This window comes from Camelus ferus, chromosome 15, assembly GCF_009834535.1.
Source record: "Camelus ferus isolate YT-003-E chromosome 15, BCGSAC_Cfer_1.0, whole genome shotgun sequence".
Taxonomy (NCBI): Eukaryota; Metazoa; Chordata; class Mammalia; order Artiodactyla; family Camelidae; genus Camelus; species Camelus ferus.
This window is the reverse complement of record NC_045710.1, coordinates 26,428,241-26,444,369: the sequence shown is the minus strand read 5'-3', so window position 1 is coordinate 26,444,369 and position 16,129 is coordinate 26,428,241. Positions and strand designations below refer to the sequence as shown.

The following is a 16,129-nucleotide window of genomic DNA, read 5'->3' as shown; positions in this document are numbered from 1 at the left end:
CCAAGCAGACTTCCCAGCCTCTTCTAAACCTGGTGAATGAGGAAGAGTCATTCCTGTATCTCATTTTTAACAAGACTCTTTTAACCTGTTATCTTAACTTTTATTGATCATATTCTCTCATTTTACTCTTCACCTGCAGCATGACCTCAAGGAAAAGATTAAACTGTTAGGTGAAATGATGTGGAATGTCTACACATTTCGTCTGCTCCCTCTGTGACGAGTACAGAGAACAGCTCTGCCAGTATTGGGTTTATTTGATAGAATTTAAGCAATAATGCGTCCTTGTAGGTATTTACCCCTTAGACTTTCTGAGCCCTCTCACATACAGACACCCCATTAGGTTAGGTTTCACTGAAATGGCAACAAACATGCCCGTTAGAAAGGAAACAAAGCCACATCCGGCTTGTGAATGACATTGTTGAGTCATTTCTCCTGTGGCGGCCCTTCTGATACTCAGTTCCTTCCCCAGGGAGCAGGTGCAGAGCTGATGGGGGCTTTCTCCTGCAAAAAGACTTCCGACTTCAACTGACGTTCTCAGCCTGTGACCATTCTACTTTTAACCTCATTTGTCAAGACATACATTGCAAATTCAGAATGGCAAGCCACTGCTGACCCAACAACCAGAAAAGATCATTCAATTTGTATATAAGTAGAGATACTTCTTGTTGTAGTAGGCAAGGTTCCAGTGGGTGATCTTTTCCCTTAACTCTTCACAAATGTAAAACCATTAATTATCACATTTTAGTGAGTCCAAGCCACAAACAAAAGACTGAACTGGTTGAACATAAAGAGAACCTAGGTTTCCAGAGTCAGTCTATTTTTTATGTTACTGAAAGTGACCATTTTTTCTCAAGTCTCCCTGCAAAAGCACTTGAAGTCATGGTATGGAAGAAGTCCATGAGTCCATGAATTAACTAGATAAATATTTTTAAACAGTGAAGAAAATTATATATTAGGACATGGTTCTGAGCCTTCTAATATGGAACCTGGTGGGACTCAATTTTACTGTGAAATACATCAACACAATAGAACAAGTTAGCATGATGATTTCTCTCCAATAAGGGTTTCTTTGGAAATTATGTTCCCAACCTTGTCCCAAATTTAGCAGGCCTAATAAAGAAAATTCTTTAATGTTAGAATGAGTCCACCCAACTAATATGAAATGATTGAACTTTTTTTTTTCTTAGTTAAGTCATTAAGTCATAAATAAGGTTGTTAAGTGCTGCCCTGTGTCTCCACCCATACTTTTGGGCCAGATCCAGCAAAATAAAAGAAGTTTCCAGATGCCAAGTGATAAGCCACTACTAACAAGATGGGTAGCCCTCTGGTTGGTTTGGCTGTTTGGGACTCAAGAACTTCACTATACTCAAAACTATTCACACACATGAAACATATTGGTTCTGGCTAAGTAATACATTTATTTTCTGAAGAAGAAGATAGTCTCCTTGGTAAATTTTTAAGGCTCGTTTGTTTCATCTCATGATACCTGGAAGGTTGTGTGCTTTATTCTGATGGCACATCATTTCATCCAGCCAGCCGTCCATCTGAGAATGTTTGATTTTCACCTTATTCTTAGGGCAAGTGCTTATTAAAAAGTAAACCTAAATATTTCTTGCTTAAGTTGTCAGGGAGTCAGTATTCTGTGTCAAAATGCTGCAGAGAAAGTCATGTGGAAGAATGGGAAGAATTTTATGAAGTGGTGTATAACACCATGAGATCCATTTTATAACGACTGTGCTGCATTTAATTATCTTCCATTTTTACTTTAAAAATTCGATGGTGAATTCACTTCCACTGGCTTCTAGAGAGGGTCAGTAATCTTCATCCTCTGAAGGTCAACCAAATTTCCTTCACGGGAAGCAGACTGATATGGGTGATAGATTTTAAAAATCTGTTCAAATCAAAGCTACTGTGCAGAATAGAGTTAATATTTCAGAGACTCATCGTGCAGACAGAAATGTCTGCCATATATCAAAACTAGTGAGGCTGAAGTGAAGTGGGCATCATGATCACCATAAATTGATTACTGGAGTAAGTCATAAGGCGTGTGGGTGATTCATTGCCAAAAGATCACTGGGAAAATAGCTTTGAGTTCTGGGGAGGGAAAGACCAAGGATGGCTCCATGGAAGAGCAGGACCTAAATAGGGCCTCAAGGGACTGGTAAGATTTTTTAGGGAGAAGGGGTATACTCAGGAGGAAGAAGATTTTGAACAAACAAAAGGATATACTACATCCTAGCAGAGTTTCTACTCAAAATGGTCCAGAAACAGGGATTGAAGTAGAAAACGGTCAGTTCTAGGCCAGAAATGATTGAGCCCATGCCTGAGAGGACTCTCCCCATGGACTAAGAAAAGACTGGAATCTGAGACTGCTGAACAGGTGGTTCCCAGGGTTAGAAATTTGTATACTATAAGCCACCATCCTGTGAAAGCTCCTGCCAGCCAGTGCCTACACTGTAACCTGAAGGCAGACAGTGAGGCTGTCAGTTGTTAGGGAAAGTCATTTATGATGATGAAAAAAATGAAAGGGGCTATGTTTCTCCTGAAACAGCACCAGGTGAAGTGAGTTCATAGTCCCATCCCTGGACTGAACACACTTGGGCAGCTATCCCACCAGCAGTACCTCCGGGGAGTTTCCTCACACCCCCTTTCAACCCATCATTTCCCAGGCTGGGTTGTAATTTCTGATTGAGCAGCCCCAGGATTAAGGAAGAAAGTGCCTCGGTAAACAGCGAACTCCCAATGTCACTGAACAGTCTGAGCTAAGTAGGAAAACCAATTAAATGGAGCAGACATAAACAGCCCCTGGAATGCTCTCAAACTCCCTGAAGTCCAAACTCACAAAACTGAGGCCCAGAGACGGAAATCCAGACTCCCAGAGTCTGGTTTCCTGTCTAAGGACCTGCATGCTCCCAGTGGTGACTTCTGGGCTGCCCACCCCTCAGAGAAGACCAAGTTCTATCCTAAAATGAGCCCTTATCCTATAAGGTACATCAGGAAAATGGTCATTTCAGCACAGTGCCAAGTCACCAACATTTACACTGCAAATACCCACAGTGAGAAGTGGAAAGATCCTTCCATTACGTTTGGGTCTGGAACAAAGAGACCCTTGAGGTACTGCTTCCATGGAAAATTCCATCTTTAATAGGAGTCGCAAGAAATGTGTATAAAATCCCCAAAGGATGTCCCCATACCCATGACCAGCCTTGTTTATAAGTGAAATAGACAGAACATGAGTGATCCTAGAAAGATAAAATTGCTCAAAATGATTTCTCCTCTATGTAGCTGCCCCAGGGTTGGAACATCTACCAATGGATATGGGTTCCTTTGGATAAGGCATTATACTAGGCATGGAGTCCCCTTAAAATACCCCCAGGAATATCAGCATCTTAGAGCCATCAACAACAGGATGTGAACTCACTGAACAGATGTCTATCCTAGGAGCACACGTCTCTAGCAACTGGACTAGGGCAAGGGAGACACAGAGAGTAAGCGAGACCCCAAAAAACATGAAGAGTGAGTTCATGGAATGCATTATTTTGCCTGGGATCCCAAAAAAGAGGGAGGTAGGGAGACAGGCTTTTCCAAAAGATTTACCTGTTACCAAATGTGGCCTTCACCAGAGGAGATTATAAAGGTTATTATTGGTTAGTGTTTCTGGTCCTGGAGGAGTAAATGTGAACATTGCAATTAAATCTAATTTTGAATCAACATAAATTAGATAGTGCAGGAGAAGATTAATATAAAGCTCTCAGTGACTGACATGGTTCCATTCACCCTACAGGCCACCAGGTATAAAGGCATTAATGCCTTGATGCCAAATGTTGATATTTCTAAATCACTGTCTAACCTTCCCTCTGCCTCCCCCTACCCCAGCCTTTAATAATGGCATTTGAGTGATGTGGTTTCCTAGAGAAGATTATGCTTTAATACTGAAGTATCCTTTACAGTAGTTTTTCTGCATTCTAAGGTAAACTATTAGCAATGCCCCAGAAACACATGAAACTTTGAAAAGCCTGAAACAGCACTAAAATTACATATTGAATTTTTCAGAGTAAGCAGTAACATTCAGAAATATCTCTATAAAGTAAGCAGAGACGTTGTTAAAAGTGGGGGAAGAACATTGCTAATTATCTTATAACCCCTCCTCTCATTGCAAGAAAATGAACTGGGATGTGATCTGAAAAAAGAAGCAAAACATTTGCATGCTCTAGCCTCATATTTTTCACCATAAATGGCAAGAAGGAAGAGCAGATGAACACAATCTTAGATATTAGATTAGTATCCACTAAAGTTCCATCCTCAAAGTGGACCATGGTTCCTGTGACCAAATAAAGCACTGTTTGTGAAGATTCACTCTGCAGTAACTCCCTTCTTTAAAAAAAAAGAAGTGATGCCTTCACCGGTGATTAAAATTGCTAATTTTCAACATAGTTGGCTCTCTGGACTTCATAAGCACATTGAAAATTGATCAGGTGCTTTAGGCAATCCAGAGAAAAAAACTGTATCATGACAGAACACAGAAGAGGGACAGACCCTGTTGTGTAAGAGAGGGGAAACTGAGTCTTACTACCCAAGACCCCAACCTGAAGATTGCTCTAACCAGAAGGAAACAAAATATTGCCAAGTGAAACGGCTTCCAGGAGTGAGATGCTACTCCTCTAACCAGCCATGAAATAGGAATGCATAGAAGATACATTCCTTTTTTCCCACCCCGATCATCCAAGCATTCCCCCCCCAGGGAGACACCTCAGCTTCCCAGCCTAAAGCACCCTCTTCGGGTCCTAGGAGAAGGCCATGGCAGAGGACAAAGCCAGATGGCTGGAGGATGGTTTGAGGGTGTGTGATCCTGCCTGGACATGCCTGAGAAAGGAATCATTGGGACTCTTGCCCTTTTAGCAAGGCCTCCCCTCACAGGCTGACTCCACTTATTAAAACACTGAATGACAGTTTATGAACAATATACCTGTGGTAGGCGGAATAATGACCCACAAAGATACCAGGTCCTAGTCCTGGTATCTGAAAATGTTACCTTATTTGGAAAAAGAATCTTTACAGATTGATTAAGTTAAGAATCTTGAAATGGGCAATTATCCTGGATTATCCAGATGGTTCCTAAATGCAATCTCAATTGTCCTTATGAGAGAGAGGTCAAGGAAAATTTGATACACAGAAGACGCAGAAACAAAGTGACCACAGGGGCAGAGATGTGGCCACAAGTTAGGGAATGCTATGAGGCACCAAAAGCTGGAAGAGGGAAGGAACAGGTTCTGCCTTAGAGCTCAGAGCTTCTGGAGGGAGTGCAGTCCTGCTGACAGCTTGATTTCAGCCCAGTGATGCTGATTTTGGATTTCTGTTCTGTAGATCTGTGAGAGAATAAATTACTGTTGTTTTAAGCCACCAAGTTTTCAGTAGTTTGTTAAAGCAGTCATAGGAAACTAATGTAATACCCAAGCACTGGAGAGAATGAAGACAAATGGAGTATGTTAAAAGCAGAGAATATTATGGGCTGAATTGTGATGCCCTAAAATGCATATGTTGAAGCCCTAACACCCTCCTCCACCATGTGACTGTATTTGGAGATGGCACCTTTAAAGAGGTAATTAAGGTTAAATGAGGTCACAAAGTGGACCCTAATCCAATAGGATTTGTGGACTTAGAAGAGGATGAGAGAAAACTCTCTCCCTCTCTCCTTCCCTCCCCTCCCCTCACCTCCTTTCTCTCCCTCCCTCTCTCTCTCCCCTACCCCAACCTCTCTCTCCATACACATACACAGAAAAAAGGCCATGTGAGGACACAGCAAGAGGGTGCCATCTGCAAGCCAAGGAGAGAAACCTCAGGAGAAACCAGCTTCACTGGCACCCTCAGAACTGAGAAAATAAATTTCTGTGGTTTAAACCATACATTATGTGGTATTTTGTTATGGCAGCCCAAGCTGTTAACAAAGAAGACCCCCTTTAAGAGTGAGGTTCTTCAAGGAGATAAAGTCAGGATGACCCCCACCTCCCTGGACATCAGTCTCCCTACTAAGATGAAGAATTTACACTGATTCAGTGGTGCTCTAGCTGGTGGCGAAGAAGGGGAAAACATTCTAGGCAGGAGATTAGCAGGAGCAAACTCCAGTCCTGCATTAACAGTTCCAGAAAGCACACCCTACAAGTGCACAAGAGAAGCTGCTTTCATGGGCCACATGTTCAAATGGGGTAACGCAGTGTCTAATCAGACACAGGTGTGATGTCTTGGCCCATGGGGGCCAAGTCAGCTACCTTCAGGAGGGTCACTGTCACTCACAATTGAATGCTGCTGGTGTAACACAAGTTAAGTGTGTGCATGGTGGGCAGACCTGGGAGAGATGGAGGGAAAGAAAGGATTTCAAACACGTTGTGAGGCTTATTTCCAGCCCCAGATAGCATTTGATGTGGGCAGGGGCCAGATTATCCCTGTCATTCAGATAACAACAAAAGGGAAGTGGAGAAGACAGCAGAGGGGCTTTGAGTGATTGCTAGGAAGATAATTCCTCAGTAGCTCTTTGCCTCAGAAGGGTTCCTTTCCACACAAATGCCCAGCAAAGTTAAAAAGGTCTTCCCATGGGACCTAATCGAACTTGTAAGCTTTTGCATAGCAAAAGAAACTATAAACAAAACAAAAAGACAACCTATGGACTGAGAGAAAATATTTGCAAATGATGCAACTGACTAGGGCTTAACTTCCAGAATGTACAAACAGCTCATACAACTTAATAATGAAAAAAACAAACAACCCAATCAAAAAATGGGCAGAAGACCTAAACAGACATTTCTCCAAAGAAGACATATAGACTGGCCAATAGGCAATGAAAAGATGTTCAACATCACTAAATATCAGAGAAATACAAATCAAAACTACAGTGAGGTATTACCAGGTGGAATGGCCATCATTAAAAAGTCCACAAACAATAAATGCTAGAGAAGCTGTGGAGAAAAGGGAACCCTCCTACACTGTTGGTAGAAATGTAATTTGATGCAGCCACTATGAAAAACAGTATAGAGATTCCTCAAAAAACTAAAAATAGTTACCAGATGATCCAGCAATCCCACTCCTAGAGAAAACTCTAATTCAAAAAGATACATGTACCCCAGTGTTCACAGCAGCACTATTTATAATAGCCAAGACATGGAAGCAACCTAAATGTCCATTGACAGATAGCTGGATAAAGAAGATGTGAGATATATATATATATAATGGAATACTACTCAGCCATAAAAATGAATGAAATAATGCCATTTGCAGCAACATGGATGAACCTAGACATTATCATACTAAGTGAAGTCAGACACAGAAAGATAAATACAGTATCACTAAAAAACTGATACAAATGAACTTATTTACAAAACAGAAGCAGACTCACAAACATAGAAAACAAACTTATGGTTACCAAAGGGAAAGGTGGGGGGGGAGTGATAAATTAGAAGTTTGAGAACAGCAGATACAAACTACTATATATAAAATAAACAAGATCCTACTGGATAGCACAGGGAGCTATAGTCAATATTTTGTAATAATCTATAATGAAAAAGAATATATATATGTATAACTTCCTCACTAAGCTATACACCAGAAATTAATACAACATTGTAAACCAGCTACACTTCAATTAAAAAAAATAGGCCTTCCCAGTATGCAAGGGCAAATCAAAGAAGAAGCAAGAGGGTTCACTGAGACCCAGGAGTGATGCGAGGGGCACAGTAAATACCCTTCAGGAAGCTGACTGGCAAGGACAGGAGATGGCCAGTGTGCCAGAGGTGGAGCCCTGCAGGGTGGTCCTTCCCACCTCATGGCTCACAAAGGAAATGGAGACATCTGAAGACACTCTCGGGTACGAGAGGGTTGCTTCAGCTCATGCAGACCCCACCTCCACCTGCCCCAGCTGCACCCTTATAAAGCATCTGACACCCAAGAGTTGGGTTGTGGGAACTCCCACTCCAGAGTACCAGTTGTCATACTGGCCCCCTGGCTACCTATGGGACCACACTGGGCTCTTCACAGGACTTAGAGTCTTGAGACTCACATGTGGTGAAGAGAAAATGTGATTCTAGAGGGGATACCAAACATGGCACAGGTGAGGCCTGACTGCCAGATGTCAGGGGCAGGCAGCATGGGCACAGTGAGGCCCTCACCAGTGACAGTGGATAGATAGCACCCAGGACAAGGAGCCTGGGAGGCCCAGGAGACATCTGGTTAGTTGGGAAAGAGATCTAAACAACAAATATCTTCCGTCCAACAGGAGGAGCAGAACTGAGACTGACTCTGACCATCCATGCCCAAAACTGTCTGCAGTGCTGTGGACTCCTGGAGAACTTGGACACAGACTGTACTCAAGTCTCTTCCCTGGGAAGCCAAACAGCTCTCCTTGAACCCTTGACTCATCTCATGACCTTGAGAGAGTAGATGACAAGCATGTCCCCGGTCCCTCAACTCGTGGTCCCTGAGCCACGGTCCTCTGGCTTCCAACACCACTCACTCCACTGAAGCTATACTCAACAGAGTCCAAATGAACTCTCCGTTCCTAAAGTCGCAGGTGTCTCCTGTCCCATCCCGCTTCCTTCTCTGTAGCATTTGACTCCCCTGGGCACTGCTTGTTCTCTCACACCCTCCTTCCTCCCTGACTACCCCACCCGGGTCCCTCCTGGTTCCTCTTCCCCTACGTGCCCTGTCGCTATTGTGTACCCAGGGGTCATCCTTGTCCTCCTCTTGGCCCCTCAGTTTGGTTGCATAGCTTCAACTACCAGAGATGTACTGAGGATTCCCAGATCTATGTTTCCTGCCCAAATTCTAACTCCTGGGCTTCATACCTGAATATGCAACCAAGGACTGCACACTTCTACTTGTTCGTCCTGCGGGAACCCCCAATTCACCATATTCCAAACAGAGCTCACCATCACCAGTAATATGCTTCCACTCTCCTCCTCCTCTCCTAGTGAGACACCACCATCCAGCCAGCCAGCTCTCCAAGACAAAACCTAGGAATTGACTCCCCACCACAACCTCTCCTTCCACCCTCTTAAAGTCCTCATATCCAGCCTCTTTTTTTCCCACTGCCACTGACTTTCAGATCCTCGTCATTCCTTGCTTCTATTACAGCAACAAATTCCTAACGATTTCCCTGTCTTCAGTGTGACCCCTGCCAATGTCTTCTGTTTCATTTTGTTGGTGGTGGATTTTTTAAAAGGTTTCAATCCTATTAAATGAAAGAATGAATAAGTGGATAAAAAGTAGACCCTACAATTTATGTTTATCAGAAGAATTTTTTTTCATTAGTCCACAGCTATAAAGTCACAAGAATCTATAAAGTCACAAGAAGTTAAGATTTCTCAGGAGCCTTAACTGGATGAGAAAAATGCCGTAAATTCTGAAAAGCAATTTTGAGGAAAAGAAAACAAGGTAGAATGCATTTTCCCAACATATTCAAAGGATATAGAGACTAATAGGATTGAAACCTTTTTTAAAATATATACTTGCAAATGTTTCCATGGATCTGGATTGTTTTATATATTTATACATTTTCATTATTTACCTCATAGAAGAACATAGCCTTATAGAAATTTATTGTTTGCTACAATAAGACAGAGCCATTACAGCAAGCTTTTAAATGCTGTTGGTTTAAAGAAGGACAAGAATGTGATTTGGAGCCTATAAGCACTCAGAGTCCTGAACAAGCCTAAACAAACATTTTTAATCAACGTTAGTGCTTTATGAAGTTTTTAAGCTGCCACTTAAGAGATGCTAATGTACAAGATGGCAAAAAAGAAAAAAGCCTGTCACCTTTACCATACATTATCTAAATGTGCTCAAGCAAATGCATTTCAAATGCCCTACCCTGCTGCTGCATAAACACATAATAGAACAGGAAGTCAGCAGTAACTGATTTTATGTCCTAATTGGTGGCATTGGCTATTTCTAGAACAGCCAAATCGTGTCAGGAATAAAGACATAAATTGTAATAACGAAGAGAAACAACATGTGAAAATTGACTATATTGTCTCCTAGTAGAAAGCAAAAACAGATCTTGGCGATGCAGACATTTCTAAATGATATAAAATGTGATTTTAGTTTAGTAGCTTTCTATAGTGAAAATGTACCCATAGTCTTTGAATGACACATAACACTCCATTATCTCATCCAACACTGCAGCTGTCACAAGTTAGAGGACATTTGATCCACAGGCAAGTTAAGATTGAAAGAGCTAAGCTCTAATCACAGACAGGAGCACACAGCAGGGCATCTAAAAGAATCCCCACTTGTGCCATTCTGGGCATCTTGGCATTCTCAGCATACGATGACCTAACTGTCCAGATGCCAGATACGAGAATGAGGGTAAGTAATCCTGGACTCTCCTTCCTGCATCAAATATGAGGCTCTTTGTTTCGTGAGTTTCATAGTTTCTAAAGCAAAGGACAAATTCTATGTAAACATAATGCCTATACATTAAAACAATACATTCAGTCAGTTGTGTGTGCATATTCATGGTGTGTTGTGTATGCAGAGAGAGACAGAGAGTGTGTGTGTGTGTGTGTGTGTGTGTGTGTGTGCACGCGGGCGTGACACAGAAAGGCAATGACTGACAGACTGAGTAAGACAGGCCATGATCAAAGAGACAAAGATAAAGGGTGGCAGTATTATGTACTTGAAGAGAAGTTGAGGGGTGTACAATGTTACAAAGCATAAGCTGATTTTTGAAAAGGAGACAACAAAGAAAGATCAACCTAAATAGAAATCACATAGGAAAAGCCTGAAAAGAGATAGGAGAAACTACAAACAAAAGCAAGAGTGCCTTAATAGCAAAGAAAATAAGATGACCCCAAGGAGGACTGTCCTTAGGGCGTGTATCCCTAGGCAAAGACTTTTTGCAGGGTCCCTGCAATTTGACTTTTTAAATGTTTTACAAAATTCATGACCCTGCGTGAGGTATAATGATTTATTGGTGGAAATGTAGAACAATAAGTAGAAAAGAGGCATTTTCTCATCTGTTTATTGTCCAATGGGTGTGAGTGAAGATTATTTACAGTGCCTAGGCACCATCACTTCCGGCGCAAGTGCCAGAACAATCTGTGTTCTTTTTTTTTTTTTTTTAACATTTTTTATTGACTTATAATCTTTTTACAACTCTCTGTGTTCTTTATTGTTAGATATGTTAATTTCACCATTCCCCCTGGGAAAAGAGGCTAATAGTGCCGTTATTACTCACAACATCATGGCTCTTCAGAACATGTTTGTACTGAAACAACATAGATCTGCTTGCCTCTACATTTCCCTAATATTATTTAGGTATTTAATGCTGGTTACGTCACCCATCCTGCCACCTGTGAATCCTAGCTTCCAGTGACTCTCTCAAAGGTTGTTCCTGGCTTTGTGGATGGTGACCACAAAGGCAAGCTTTACCCAGAGTATAGAGGAAACTATGAATGTTAATTTACTTTCTGATCATGTTAAATTCACTGTTTGAAATTTTCTAGAATAAACCTAGGCCAGCACATTTTCTGACCATATCTTCTCTTGAACTCCTTTGGGGAATCGCTGATTCCTAGAATGTGATTTCTTCCAACATTGGCAGCACCTCTGCCTTCCACAGACCACCACCAGGGGGAGGGGAGGGAAAAGGCTGGGAGGAGACAAAGATAAGTGCTCCTATTTGTCCGAGGAATGTTCATCTCTCACTAATGAGGCTTAAAAATGAAGTTCAATGTCAACACATATTTGGAGCCTAGAGAGGGTGTCAATTAGAAGGGTCTACAGGTATGGCAGAGCAACAGCTCGAAAGCTGCCTGAGGAGAATGTCACAGATCTCTGGAGGGGGATTTGACCAACCTGGTGCCAGGGATGGGAGGTACACAAAGGAAAGGATGTATGATGCCACTACTGCTTCCCTAGGGGGCCACAGACCAGAGGCTACCATATATTGGAACATGGAGGGTTAAGAGCTGACAAATGTGGTAGCCCAAGGGTGGGCAGTGAGCAATGGGTACCCCATAGCCATGAACTTATGTCTCCTCTGTGGGAGTCATCAAAATCAGTGTATCTGCACTTGTATGGTAGCTCAATCTCACAAAATCTCACTAGTGAAGACAGGGCTATCCTGGGGAGCAACTGCTTTCCAGGTCACCCTTCTAAAATCAGGGCCAGGCCAGGGGCCCCAGAATGATCCCAAAGAAATGAAGCCTGGAGTCCCTTGGGGCATATGGTCTGGCCATCGTGGTAGATGGGGAGTAGAGACCAAAAAACACCCCAAAGGGGAGAAATGAGGACCAGGGTCCACAAGGATACTGGTCCCAGGTCCCTGCCCAGATAACACTGATACCCTGGGTAGTTGTTCCCGGGTATCTGAGGGGAACTTTGGAAAATGGAGGAAGTCATTCCAAAGAGTGTGAAGCCCTGCAATGCAGGGCTGGGACAGATACACGGGGTCCAGGGGCTGTGCTGATGCCCAGGATGACTAGCAGCGTCTGCCACCAGCTGGAAATCTGTGGAGAAATCTGAGACATAGGGCAGCGAAGCAAGATGTCCAACACGCAGCTACTAGGTGGTAGAGGCTGACTTGAACCCAAATATTCTGGCCCCAGGAACTGTGCTATCTGCTGTGCAAAATACATAAAAAGATTACAGACTTTATATTCAGACAACCCAGCTTTGAATCACCACCTTGATAATACCAAGTACTGTGACCTGGGCATCAAGTGGGGATAATGGTAATTACTTCAGAGGACTGTTTTACAAGGATCAGCTAACAGATTCTTTAGGCAGTCCTTATAGTCTTTGTTATAACTACTCGATTCTACATTAGCATGAAAGGAGCCATAGACAATGCATAAATGACTGGGCGCTGCTGTTGTTCCAGGAAAACTCTAGACCAAAACAGGCAGTGGGCTGGATTTGGCCCATTAGTGTTACTTTGACAACTACTTGTTTTGAGTATTAATTCAGATAATGCCAATAAAAGTTTTATAACAGTAACCCACACTTAATAAACATTCAATAAATATTAGCTGTCATACCAACAAAATGACTATATTTTAAACTTGTTGGCTTAGGGTTCTTGTGTGCCTGCCACTTTTTTTGTCCCATTATTTTACAGTTACATTGCACATACTTAAGAAAAAATGATAGGTGAAAACATATTTCATTACTTCAGTTCTTCCGCATTATCATTATTTTTCAAAAGTTCTTTTTAGAGTCATTTTCCATCTGAAAACTATCACTGTCTTTAAAATGTGTGAGTCAAATAAATAAATAAAGTGTGGGTTTATTATGTATTTAAAAATTTTCTGTTCATTCATATTTCTACTTCAATAATATAAAATAATGGGAATTTTAGATGCTACAAATCAAATTTTTCTCTGAAAATTATATTTCAAGAATACATGTAATGCATTAAAAATCAGCTTTACTATCATTTATTTGTGACTCCCATTACCATTTTATAGTATCATTTATTTGGAATTTACCTAGCTCCTTTCTGCACTTCTTTTATGAATAGCATTTCTTATCTTTGGGAGATAATCTCTTCCTCCATTCCATTTATGTGGTTTAAAATAGCTATCATCAATGTCAGCTGGTTTTGGGAGTGAGTACTGGACCCAGGCTATGAGCTGCGTGGGTTTGTTGCTCCTGCTGGTCTTATTTCCAGCTGTCAGGAGGACATTTCTCAGACAGAATGGAAGCAATAAGTAGAGAATAGAAGAGTCCAGGGATGGAAGGATGGAGGCTTATTATGGTTGAGTCCTCAATCCCTTTACCCCTAAAGCCAGCTGCACCCCTATCCTCTTGTGGTTTGGTTGTGAGAGACAGCAAATTCCTCTGCCTAAGCAAGTTTCAGTTGATCTTCGACTATGACATCACCCTTGGGTGATGTGAATCATCCCCACTGGGCTTATCCCAGGGGGAAACTTTCCCATCTGCCACTCACCAGATGTGTGGCTTTGGCATCATAAAAAGTAACTTGCAGAGAATAAAGCTCATTCAAGGGCATTTCTTTCATTTGGAAGACCAGATGGAACCAACCAAGTCAAGAAGAGAATTATTTTAAATGACTGTGCATGGCTTTTGTATTTTTTTTTTATAACTAATACAATTGGGAACATTTTGTCCAATTAGGAAAGGCGGGGGAGGGGAAAACTCCAAGCTGATATCACTAGGCTAAGAGAAATTACGGATTATCTTGTAGCAAGTGGCTTATACTCAGGGTTTCATAACAAAACATACTTTTAAGAAAACTTAATTAAAATGCAGCAGCAGAATTTCCTGGGGTTTTTTCCTTCAGTTTTTTGTTTTTGTTTTTTTCCTAGTTCTTTCCTGGTTTCTTGGGATTCATCACGTGGGCATTTGATAAGGAAACAGAGATGGCTACACACTGGCACAACGGTCCTAGTTCTCTCTGCATTCTCCTGTATTAGTCAACTTGGGCTGCCATAACAAAATACCACAGACTGGGTGATTTAAACAACAGAAATTTATTTTTTCATAGTTCTGGAGGCTGGAAGCCTGAGATCAGGGTGCCAGTACAGTCGAGTTCTGATGAGAATACTTCCTGGCTTGCCTCCTTGCTATGTCCTTACATGGCCAAGAGAAAAAGAAAGCAAGCTGTCTGGTGTCTCTTCCTATAACAGCACTAATTCCACCATGAGAACCCCACCCTCATACCTCATTTACATGCAATTATCTCCCCAAAAGGCCCTGTCTCCAAATGTCTTCCTTTTGGGTGCTAGGGCTTCAACATACGAATTTATTTGGTGGAGACACAACTCAGTTCACTGTACCCCCTTAGCAAATTGCTAACTCTTAGGAGATTAACCTATTCGTTGTCCTAAAAGTTGAGAAGAATCAACTGTCTAAAAACATTTTCACCAGCTATTTAGGCAGCAGAGTGTAAGGGAATGAGTAAGTCCTCTTGGAATGAGAATTCTGGGTTCAAGCCCTGCCTTGATTATTTATATAAGTAGGTTGCTTATGTTTATTGAGCCCCAATCTGTTAAATTGAGATCGTATGAGTATCTGCTTTACAGGGATGAGCAGAATATAAAATATTCTTAACCACTTGGCTTTAAAAGGTTTTCTCTAATGAATAACCATCTGAATTTTATAACCCTCCAAGCACTCATATATTCGTATGAATTAATCAATCAGTTTATTCTTCTGAGGTTAGCCCTGAGGGAATGGACATTATGAAAAGGTGGGGAAAGGGATCATTTTGGAAGGTGGGTATACAGTAAAAGGAAAGAAGACTTTGGTGGTGTTCCAAAGGAAGATCAGACTGAACATTGAGAGAGTAGGAAAAAGGGATCTGTCAGCAAGTGAGGATAAGAGTGGTATGGAGGAAAGGGTCCCAAAAGAATATAGAAGAAGGTGGAGGTCATCAAAGGTCAGCCTCATGGGAACTGGGCTCCTAGCTGTCCAAAAAGCCCATTATGCTCCTTTCTTTTCCCCTGTGACCCAAAGGAAGGCAGGAATAATCCCTGTCACACCTTCTAGTAATCAATGCATCTGGGGCAGGAGAAGGGAGCAGCGATTAGAGGGTCCTATTTGGCTGAGACCCATCACCACCACAGACACACCTGACACAGAAAATTAGCAAGCCATGCTTGGGACCAACTGTAGCCTGCCAAGCTACAGAGCAGATGTTGCCTGGGGTTTTCTGTTAAGCACTGTTTGTAACTTTCTGCCAGGAAGTGTCTTTGGAAGGCAAAGAAACAGAGACCAGACACCTAACTTCATAAAAACTAACAAGAGTCTGATCCTCCCAGCGGCTTGCTTGTACAGCTGTAGCAGCTGCTTGTGACATCTCTTTTACCCACATGCTTGCCAACCGTAATACACAAGAAGAACGCTCTTTCATAAAGGGACAGAGGGAAACAAACACCACCAGGGATTTTTTTTCCAAAAATGATTTGAGAATGCCCTTCCTCTCAAGATTACTTGATCCAACTACATTCATCTTACTAATATTCCTCTGTCAGAGACTCTGAATTTCAGACGACAAAACTCTATTTTCCGGAATCCTCCATGTTGTAACTGCCTATTAATTACCTTCACTTGTCAGCTGGCCCCCCACACACAGGGCTTAAATGTTTAGTCTGCAGTTTGTATAATCATTCTCCTG

At 41.9% G+C, this 16,129-nt stretch overlaps 1 long non-coding RNA gene across 1 annotated transcript in view; it reads right to left on the bottom strand.

Moving 5' to 3' along the window:
• LOC116668936 overlaps window positions 1–16,129 on the bottom strand; it is a 291,619-nt gene that overhangs the window by 206,656 nt on the left and 68,834 nt on the right. The gene's annotated exons all lie outside the window — the stretch shown is intronic.